The sequence below is a fragment of the Micromesistius poutassou genome (assembly GCF_964030765.1).
Source record: "Micromesistius poutassou genome assembly, contig: SCAFFOLD_1420, whole genome shotgun sequence".
In the NCBI taxonomy this organism is placed as follows: Eukaryota; Metazoa; Chordata; class Actinopteri; order Gadiformes; family Gadidae; genus Micromesistius; species Micromesistius poutassou.
Genome location: NW_028179410.1, coordinates 1 through 11,008, shown reverse-complemented (window position 1 = coordinate 11,008; position 11,008 = coordinate 1). Strand labels below are relative to the sequence as shown.

The 11,008-nt window shown below is 50.0% G+C and overlaps 1 pseudogene across 1 annotated transcript; it reads right to left on the bottom strand.

Moving 5' to 3' along the window:
• Positions 1-225: 225 nt before the first annotated feature.
• On the bottom strand, positions 226-4,030 carry LOC311372863 (engulfment and cell motility protein 1 pseudogene; annotated as a pseudogene). Its single transcript, XR_014684248.1, has 2 exons — positions 3,870-4,030; positions 226-338 (listed from the first exon to the last, which is right to left on the bottom strand). The product of XR_014684248.1 is annotated as an engulfment and cell motility protein 1 pseudogene (transcript).
• Between the last annotated feature and the right edge of the window lie 6,978 nt (positions 4,031-11,008).

Sequence of the window (11,008 nt, the reverse complement as noted above, 5' to 3'; positions counted from 1 at the left end):
CGTGACGTGGCTCTTTGCAGTATCACAGTAAAAGATTTGTCTCTTAGTCTCTGACGGCTCGCCACCGCTGATCTACTGGGTGGAAACGAACCAGGAGCATCCGTTTGATCTGGACCGTGGAACCTCCACTTCTCTAAATGGCCATTAGCTTGTGAGTGAGTGAGTGAGTGAGTGAGTGAGTGAGTGAGTGAGTGTGTGTAGATGTGTGTGTAGATGTGTGCCCACCTGGCTTCCGGCGGTTGTTGGTCTTCTTGAAGCAGGTTCCCTCACACAGCCTGTTGAGTCTCTGCTGCTTGATGAGCTCCATGATCTCAGGCTGGATCTTCTCCCTCAGCTCTCTGGAACACACACACACACACACACACACACACACACGTGCACACACACACACACACGCACACACACTCAGTCAGTACGTCTATCTAACTCTCTATCTGTCAATCCTCTCCGGTCATCTGGTGTGAAGGGAAGCCAGCCCGCGAGGGTGCAAGCTGGTCCATACTGAGATATCCCTGCCCGTAGATTTGATCTGGGACGTGGGTGAGTGCATGTATTTATGTGGAACACACACACTGCCTGCATACACCCAGACACTTAATGTGCGCATGCACCACTGCCCCCCTGCTGTTCAGCTGTATCGATAGATGGGTGGAGACGGACCAGGAGCATCCTGGTTCTGCTGTTAAGGTCTATCGATAACGTTTAGCATGTGCAGGATGGCGGTGTGTGTGTGTGTGTGTGTGTGTGTGTGTGTGTCTGTGGTGTGTACGGACGCTTCAGTGTGTACGCCACGCACTGCACATAGAAGTCCTGAACAATGCCTCGGTCATCCTGTCACTCCGCCTCTTCTCTCACTCATCACACATACTTTGGTAGAGATTTAGTTTCATCACAAGCTACTGAAGCTGCTTTCATCAATGTCTCAAGATCAGTTTTTCTTTAAATCATATAAATGTAGCAGACATCCCCTGCTGCTACCGTTTCACTTTTATCCTTACCGATCACTACTTTAGTTACCTCTCTCTCCCTCTCTCCCTCCCTCCCTCTCCCTCCCTCTTCCCCTCCCTCCCTCCCTCTCCCCCTCTCTCTCCCCCCCTCTCCCCCTCCCTCCCTCTTCCCCTCCCTTCCTCCCTCTTCCCCTCCCTCTCCCTCCCTCCCTCTCTCTCCCTCCCTCTCCCTCTTCCCCTCCCTTCCTCCCTCTTCCCCTCCCTCCCTCCCTCTTCCCCTCTCTCCCTCCCTCTCCCTCTACCCCTCCCTCTCCCTCCCTCCCTCTCCCTCTGCCTCCCTCCCTCTTCCCCTCCCTCCCTCCCTCTCCCTCTCTCTCCCTCCCTCTCCCTCTTCCCCTCCCTCTCTCTCTCCCCCCCTCTCCCCCTCCCTCTGCCTCCCTTCCTCTGCCTCCCTCCCTCTGCCTCCCTCCCTCCCTCCCTCCCTCTCCTCCCCCCTTAGAGGATGAGCTCTTATAAGTCCATCCCCTGGGGGTGTGCAGGTATAACAGACACAAACACTATCGCTCCACACCAGACCAACAGCGTGTGGCTGTGACCGATTTTCGGATTTTCTGAGCGGGCTCAGTGAGGGATGGGGGGGCGGAGCAGGAGACATGGACCAACCCCCCCCCCCCCCCCCCCGTCTACAGAGTGGGGCAGCACTGGGACCAGTGGTTTAGTGGGAGAGTTTTCCTCCTCACTGGGCACACTGACCGATTGAATTAGGAAGCACCGCATTGTCCGTTGCACAGCATTTAGAAAATTGTCCAGGAAGTCATTTGAAGCATCATAAATGCTGATTTGTGGCTCATTCCATAATGGATTTATGAGTCTCCTCCGGGCACGTTTCTGTTTTTTGTGCACTTCATTAAAAGTTACGATGCGATAAAAAAAATGATAACGCCTTAGCATTACTGAGTGGATCTTGCGCTGCATGTTTGATTACATGCGCCGTATATATTCAAGGTTGTTATGTGAGGTTATGAAAACCGGAGTAAAAGTAAACTTACACTTACACTTCGTAAAAAGACAGTCGTTAAAAAGTGGGGATAATCCTTCCTTTAAATGGGACGCAGCAACTGTTCAAATAATTCATAATAATCTTAACTAACTAATGGCATCTAATATTCTCGATCAATCCTTGTCTTGGCATTGATCGTGATTGATCAGGCTAAAATAAATATTTCCAGATAAGCCTCAGCTAGCTCCAACAGAAGTGAGTGACAAAACCACACACTCAAACAGGCTGTTCTTGTATCCATGGTGACCCTCCACTAATGAAACGTCGCAAGACATCCTCTGCTTGGGCTAATGAACAAGATGTCATTAACGGAGGATCGACTCCCCCATTGGCTGAAGATCACATTTTAATCGGAGTTCTCCATCACACGTTTAGAAGACATGTTTGAGGCTGCTGTGTGAGTAGGGTGATGTCTTAGGTCTCAGCGGGCCGCGTCGTTTTCCTCCGTCGGTTTAAGACTTGGAAAACGTTTTTTTACATTTCTCTGACGTCTGTGATGCCGACGCTCAACAGCCCATAGTCTCAGTGGACAACGTCAGCGTGTAGTACTCATGTCATCAACCTCAGCAAACCTCTGCGGTGAGTCGTCGCAATTCACCCATCATGATTGATTGATCATCATTTTTAAATCCAGACTTAAAACCAAATTGTTTACCGATGCCTTTCACTAACCCCCTCCTGCACCTGTGCTCCATTACTCTTGCTTTTTTTTTAACTTGTGTTGTGTCTTGTATTTTTATTATCATTATTATTATTGTGTTCATTTTCTTGTATTGGGTTTTGTATTTTGTTAATTTTTCCATTATTTTAACCATTTTAATCTATGTGATCTCCCTGTCATTTAACTATTTTAAATCATGTGATTTTTTTCATGACCATGTTAAGCACATTGTGTTACCGTTCCGTGTATGAAATGGGCTATATAAATAAAACCTGACTTGACTTGACGTATTCCACCGCGTCACCGCGAGACGCGTTGCCACGAGTCTCTGGGGATTGGGCGGCAGTTCAAGGCCCTGCTGAGTGGGTCCTGGAGGCCGACTTACACCGCAGGCGTTTTAGACGCCTTCTTCGTCAGACGTCCGACTTCAGCTCAGAGATAGAATCCATTCAGACCGGCGCACTGATCCACACCGACGTCCGTCTCACGGCCGACCAAAGCTTAACTTACGCTTCACTTACGCTTCACCTCTATTTATATTTTATCACTTCAAGTGTTTCTGAAGCGTCTCGGTGATGACGTTATCTGATGACTCTTGAAAATATAGCGAAATAAACGGCGGCGGTGTGGATTGATACGCCTACGCTTCGCTCACGTCTCTCTCTCGCCTGCGGTGTGAATCCCCTTTGAGTCTCCCCCCCTCGTTCTCCACCTCAATCTACACTTTGTGTCAGGGGGGGCTCATGTAAACAAACAAACAAGTTAGAGAATAAACTAGGCCTGGGCGATAAGACACATCACGATATAACTGGATCATATTGATCGATATCGATAACTATTGATCGTTTGAATGACCTAAAAAGACTAGGAGTTACCACGCTGGATTTAAACACTTCTGTTTAACACTTAATACGACCTTCCACTGTTCTTCATTGATAAATACTCCAATGTCGACACAACGATGAAAAACACTCAAATATTAATAAATAAGTACGGAACCGTGTTTGTGTAACAAACCCAGCTGCTAGAGTTAGTGGTCCAGTCTCTTATCGATATATATATATTGAACGTGTTTTATATTGATACTGATCAAAAGTCTATCACGATACGATCATTGATTGTTTTATTGCCCAGGCCTAGAATAAACGTGTGGGCGGGGGCTTCAGCAGCACTCTGACCACCGATTGGTGGACACACTCACACGATGGGGCGGGACTGGAAGTCTTCCTGGTTCATCCTCTCTGACTGGCGTATCTTCAGGATCTCGGTGTAGCTCATGTTCTGCAGGCGGCTCTTGAACTGGTCCAGGGAGTTAGGCTTGTGCGCGAGCGTACGCATGATCTGCTCCCGCACCACCTGCATTACCTGTACACACACACACACGACACACACACACACACACACACACACACACACACGACACACACACACAGAGAAAGACAGGTGGTGAGACACAACAAAGCAGCACCTGGAGACACCATCGTAGGACCATCGTAGGATCATCGAAGGACCATCGTAGGACCATCGTAGGACCATCGTAGGATCATCGAAGGACCATCGTAGGACCATCGTAGGGAGCCTTTAGTTTATTTCCTCATGTAAATGGGGGGCGATTGTTGGCTTGCACATGACTACAGTTGGGGAAATAGAATAAAAATTTATAATCAAACAATAAACAAAATAAATAATAATACAAAAAAAAAGAAAATTTAAATCTGACGCGAAATCCTCTTTAAATAACATGAGCGTTAATGACTCCGGTGTATCCCCAGGTTGGTGGATGAATGCAGTCCCTCTCTCCCTCTGAGCCACGGCCGGTGAACCGGCCGTGGGGAGTTCACCCCCCCCACACCCCCGGAGCCAGACATACACCCGACCGCGGCCAGCCGACCGCACAGCCCAGCGCCACGCTTCAGCGGAGCGTGGTGGAGAGGAGTCGACCATTTCATCACCGTGTGGACACAACGCTCCAATTAGCTCGACGTGTGGCGAGGGATAGCGTAGCCTGATTCAAACCGACCAGCGCACAGACACGATACGTGGATGAAGAGGTTAGCCCCTGGTTAAGTTATACGACAATGCCCTCCCCCGCGACACACGAGAGCTACTGAAACAAGCTGCGTTCTTTTTTGGGTTTTATAACGTTGAAGGACTCCAACACTGACAATACAACTAAACCTGGCCTTTGGTTTTTTTTTACGCCTGGGCCTTTTGCTTCCAAGCATCGGAGACGCTCATCATCGTGATTGTCACGATTGAGTTACCTTCGATTTAATCCATCGGATTAAATCGGATGAAAGAGGATTTGGAAATTGAGATGAATAGTCTGACTGTAGCTGTCCCCCCCCCAACACACAAAACACACAAATAATATATTTTCTTGTCAAGATTTTTAAGCGCTTTGGGTGTCTTGGAAAGCACTGCTGTGAAGACAAGTCGTGATAAATGTTAAAGTTAGGATTAATGGACGCTGAGGGGCGGGGGGAGGAGGCCAGAGATACAGAGTGCTAGCCAAAGGATTCACCTCCTCACAACCAGTGAGCTTGTAGGAGTCAGCGGATCCGCTCTGCGCTCACCGCTCACGGCTTTGCCCATCAGCCAGTCAAATAAACAGCACACCTTTTCTGAAATGTTGTCCTCAAACCGCCATTACATTATACTAAAACCGTATAAGCAAATACACAACACAAGAATAACAAAAAAAAACGAATACAGATAAAGACAAAAGTTAAATTAAATTGGGAGTGGAAGTGTTTATAATTCATGAAAGGATTAGGCTGAGAACGCTGCAGTTAGCTTGTCTAGCTTAGCTTGTCTAGAAACCCCCCCCCCACTAATTCAACCAGCGTCAAGAGATCACACCAAGACCAGACAGAAAACAGGACCCAACACGCAGACACACGTCCAGACACGCTCCCTACGACAGGAGCCTGGAGGGTCGAGGTCCCGCTGGAACCACAAAGCATCATCAGCCAGCGCTCCCCGAGTTAGCGCACATCGCGTAGCGTGTTGCGCAGCAGTGGAAGTGACAGGCAGCACTGATTAGGGGGGGGGGGGTGGGGGATCATCCTCGTTAGCTAAACACCCGCAGGGGGGCTGGGACGAGGGGGGGGGGGGGGGGACGCCACAGCTGTTGGTTCATCCAATCAGAGACCAGCGCTCACAACATCTCACAGACCAGGAGAGAGGCAGACGTCAGCTGGGGAGCCCAGCCGTGGCGTTGTTGTCTTTGTCGTTTGTTGCTGTTGTTGTCGTTGTGTAATGGCTCCGCCGCCGCCGCGGGGGGGGACGGCGGACGGCTCCCTGCTGTTCAAAACACGTCATCCTTTGCCGCTGCAACTGTAAACACGCGTGTGACCAGCATGGTTTATGTTGGATTAGGGCTGTGCGTTTATGTTTTGATAATGCGCCCGTGCGCGTGGATGGGCGGCGTCGGGTTTGACGGGTGAGAAGATCCATCGATTCGGTTCACAGCCAATCTTCTGCTAGAATTCTCTTTGCATGTCGTTCGTCTGGATCCACGCCGTTAAATAAGACGCCAAACGAGGCGCTTTTTTTTTTTTAAACACAACGCCAGCATCCTCATGAAAATGCAAAGAGCCAATTTGCAGAACAATGTTATCGCGAGAGATGGATTCAAGCATTTAATCACCATCCCTTGGATCTATAAGAAGATTAGAGTTTCGATTCTGCTCGCGTCGTATAAGTTGACAGGATTGTACATAAAGGAGCCAGCCGGCAGAAAGGGGAAAAAAGGGATAAAAAAAAACCTTAAGAGAGTGCCAGACCTCACACAAGGGGATTATTCCGGAGCGCTGATGCGAGCATCATTACACAGGGAGGCAGCGCTATGCCACAGAGTGCCAAAGAACGGTCTGAACCCATCGCTGGGACCTCAGTCTAATGCTCAGACTGCCTCCATCCAATCCAAGGACTCGCACGCAGGTTATGGGGGGAAAAAAAACATCAGTACAAACGCCAAAAGAAACCGTATTTGGAGTTTTGTTTGAAACGTTTGAGGCAATTGAGGCATAAGTACTAAGTACAGTTGAATACAAACTTGTTTGTACTAGGCTATGGCAGTAGGTATTGATACTTGGTACTAGGCTATGGCAGTAGGTACTGGTACTTGGTACTAGGCTATGGCAGTAGGTATTGATACTTGGTACTTGGCTATGGCAGTAGGTACTGGTACTTGGTACTAGGCTATGGCAGTAGGTACTGGTACTTGGTACTAGGCTATGGCAGTAGGTATTGGTACTTGGTACTAGGCTATGGCAGTAGGTATTGGTACTTGGTACTAGGCTATGGCAGTAGGTACTGGTACTTGGTACTAGGCTATGGCAGTAAGTATTGGTACTTGGTACTAGGCTATGGCAGTAGGTACTGGTACTTGGTACTAGGCTATGGCAGTAGGTATTGGTACTTGGTACTAGGCTATGGCAGTAGGTATTGGTACTTGGTACTAGGCTATGGCAGTAGGTACTGGTACTTGGTACTAGGCTATGGCAGTAGGTACTGGTACTTGGTACTAGGCTATGGCAGTAGGTATTGGTACTTGGTACTAGGCTATGGCAGTAGGTATTGGTACTTGGTACTAGGCTATGGCAGTAGGTACTGGTACTTGGTACTAGGCTATGGCAGTAGGTACTGGTACTAGGCTATGGCAGTAGGTACTGGTACTTGGTACTAGGCTATGGCAGTAGGTATTGGTACTTGGTACTTGGCTATGGCAGTAGGTATTGGTACTTGGTACTAGGCTATGGCAGTAGGTATTGGTACTTGGTACTTGGCTATGGCAGTAGGTATTGGTACTGGGTACTAGGCTATGGCAGTAGGTATTGGTACTTGGTACTAGGCTATGGCAGTAGGTATTGGTACTTGGTACTAGGCTATGGCAGTAGGTACTGGTACTTGGTACTAGGCTATGGCAGTAGGTATTGGTACTTGGTACTAGGCTATGGCAGTAGGTACTGGTACTTGGTACTAGGCTATGGCAGTAGGTATTGGTACTTGGTACTAGGCTATGGCAGTAGGTATTGGTACTTGGTACTAGGCTATGGCAGTAGGTATTGGTACTTGGTACTAGGCTATGGCAGTAGGTACTGGTACTTGGTACTAGGCTATGGCAGTAGGTATTGGTACTTGGTACTAGGCTATGGCAGTAGGTATTGGTACTTGGTACTAGGCTATGGCAGTAGGTATTGGTACTTGGTACTAGGCTATGGCAGTAGGTATTGGTACTTGGTACTAGGCTATGGCAGTAGGTATTGGTACTTGGTACTAGGCAGGCGTTGACCCAGATTATCAACGTTGCCATGGAACAACAAATCAAAATGTACGAGTTCAGTGTCTTGCGTTTGGGCTACTTCTCCACCTGAATGAGCAGAACTCAGGGATTGATCCAACAACCTTTCTGTTGCCAGTAGCCCTCCAGAGTTACTGCTAGGCCGGACAAACAGGCCATATATCACCGGCACAAAACCTGGCCCTCTCAGGCTCATATCCAGGAACCCAGACACTGGAAAGGCCATTCACATATTGGCATGTCCACTAAATCCTTCGCTCTTCGCTCTTCACTGGACATTTGTGGTCTTGTAACCATCCTTTCTTTTCCGTCCCAGGGAGCATTATCGGGACTGCATTGTACGACATCACTAAAGCGGCCCACATGTTTCAGCCGTTTGGGATGCGGTTTAAAAATCGCCCGGCTTTAGTAGCACGTCGCGGCGCAGGAAAGCTACAGAGCCGCTAACCTAAACCAGCGTCCTGCGGCCCTCATGCAGACCCCAGGATGGGGGCTCAGGATGGGCTCAATAAACACGGCCTGCATGAAGCCCCCCCCCCCCCTAGACGCTGGCAGGAAAAACAATCGGCGCGGGCGGGCCCATCCAGCTGCACTCACGCTAATTAAAACACAATATTCATCACATCTAATAGGAACAACCAGTCGCTTCTCAACAGGGGGGGTGGAGGAGGGGGTCATAATGACTCTTCCAGCGGAGCTTTCCCCCTGAGGTTGTGTCTGGCGATAGCTCAGGTGTAGGCGTCATTTCTGTAGATGGGTTTCATTCGCGGGGTGTATGGAAGGAGGACTTTAGACATAACCCCGCGGATATAGCGGAGAGTCTCTCCCGTGGTGCGTTCCGAGGAATGGCGCGTTCCTGCGGTACCGCTCATTGTCTGGAGTGCGACGGTGGGGGGGGTGGGGGGGGTGGGGGGGGGGAAGCCCTTCAAGCCAAGCACAAATCTCACATCACAGCTGCTGCCGCCATCACCTCTGTCCGCTCCGCGGCTGCAGCAAGATGAAACCGGCGACCTTGAGGAAAAGCACCTGTCCCCCCCTTCTTCTTCTTCTTCTTCTTCTTCTTCTTGGTCCCTCCTACCTGAACCATATTGATCTTTTCTCTCCTCAGAGGCGTCTATTCCATAATTCATCAGCGCCGTCCCGCCAGCACGCTCTCAGATCTCCTCTGGAAGGAGATTACCGGGCAGCGGCGGATTACTGGGCCCGCGGCCGGGGACATCAGTCATTAAGGCGCTGGCATGGCGGTGGGGCCCTGGGGCCCGCTGAAGGTCGAGGTCATGGATGTCTTACTGGAAGCGTGTAATCAGACGGTAGGGGGACTGTGAGGCTGTGGGGGGGGGGGGTGGCGGGGGGCTGTGAGGCTGTGGGGGGGGGTGGCGGGGGGCTGTGAGGCTGTGGGGGGGGGGTGGCGGGGGGGGGGCTGTGAGGCTGGGGGGGTGAGAGGAGAACTGGCCAGGGCTGGACCGCGTGGGGTCCACCAGTGGTACAAAAGTACCGCAGTATCAGATGAGTGACCGACCAGTCTAGAACTGTGTGTAAAGCAATCTTCCAAAGAAAACCTTTTACTATATATATATATATATATATATATATATATATATATTACAAGTCGAACTGGACTGTAGCTGGTGAGGGAAGATGTTTGTGGTGAGTTGTTGTTTTTTGTCCGTGTGTGAGTGAAATATTTAGAAAAATGTCCTGTAAATATCTTTTCAGAGTTCAGAGTGTTTATATGTGTGTGTATATATATATATATTCACATATATACGTATATGTCTGCCGTTTGAAACAACCCCCCAAAAACAAAAGGTGATCCGATGTGCTTCCGTCCCGCTGGTTGATGAAGCCGATACCAAAACCCTCCTGCTTGGGCCAGTAACAAAAAACACAGATGGCTCATTCCAAACACCGGGCCAGGAATCATTCACTCTCGCTTTGACCAGGAATGTCCACTTCATTTGGAAGCTGCCCTCAATGCCCCTGTACTCCCCCGCCCCCCCCCCGCCCGCCCCCGCCCCCGCCCCCCCCCGCCGCCCCCCCCTGACATTGATCACGTGACCAGTGAGAGATGACCCGGTCACCACCTGCCTCCCAGTGGGGGGAGTGCTTCCCAACATAGCTCTGTGTACCCACTTCAGATGCCCCCGCCCACCCCCCCGCCCACCACCCCCCCGCCCCCCCCCAGCCAGGCCAACGGGGGAGGGGGGGGCAACCTGGAAGTGGCACTTTGCCGGACCAATAATCAGGCAGTAATGGCAGAATAATGACTTCACCGGCACTCCTTGGAGACAATCAAAAAAGCCAATCTCACATGCTGATGATGACACTTGTCCCCGCCCAGAGTCTGCTCCCGGACTTATGGCCCTGTTACGACCCACAGGAACGCCACGCACACACACACACACACACACGCACGCACGGGGACGGGTGGCGGAGACTAACAACCGACAACTCGTCCACACACAGGATGCGCCTACACACGCACACACACACACACACTTCACAGTGAAGCATATTGTACACACACACGTCCTGGCCTGTATGGAACCACACACACACACACACACACACACACACACACACACACACACACACACACACACACACACACACACACACACACACACACACACACACACACACACACACACACACACACGCGCACACTGCCATTCTTTAATAAGGGTCAGACCAAGAGAATAAAGAACTCCATTCCCCTCGCTATTGAAACCGTAATTACACGTTCGCTTCCTCCAGCCGCCACCATCCTCCTTCAATTAATATCAGCCCTTTCAAACACGGCCCGCTCGCCATTTCATGTGAAACAATGGTGGTGGGGAGGTGGACGAGAGACAGGGAGGGAGAGAGAGAGAGAGAGAGAGAGAGAGAGAGAGAGCGAGAGGTTTTTGCACGGTTTTAGATTTTTCTGTGTGCAGTTTTATTTGATGTAAAACTGGGAATATTGATGATTAGAATACATCTTGAGGGTCCATGTTGAGGACTCAGGTTAAGGGGTCTTTATATATATATAA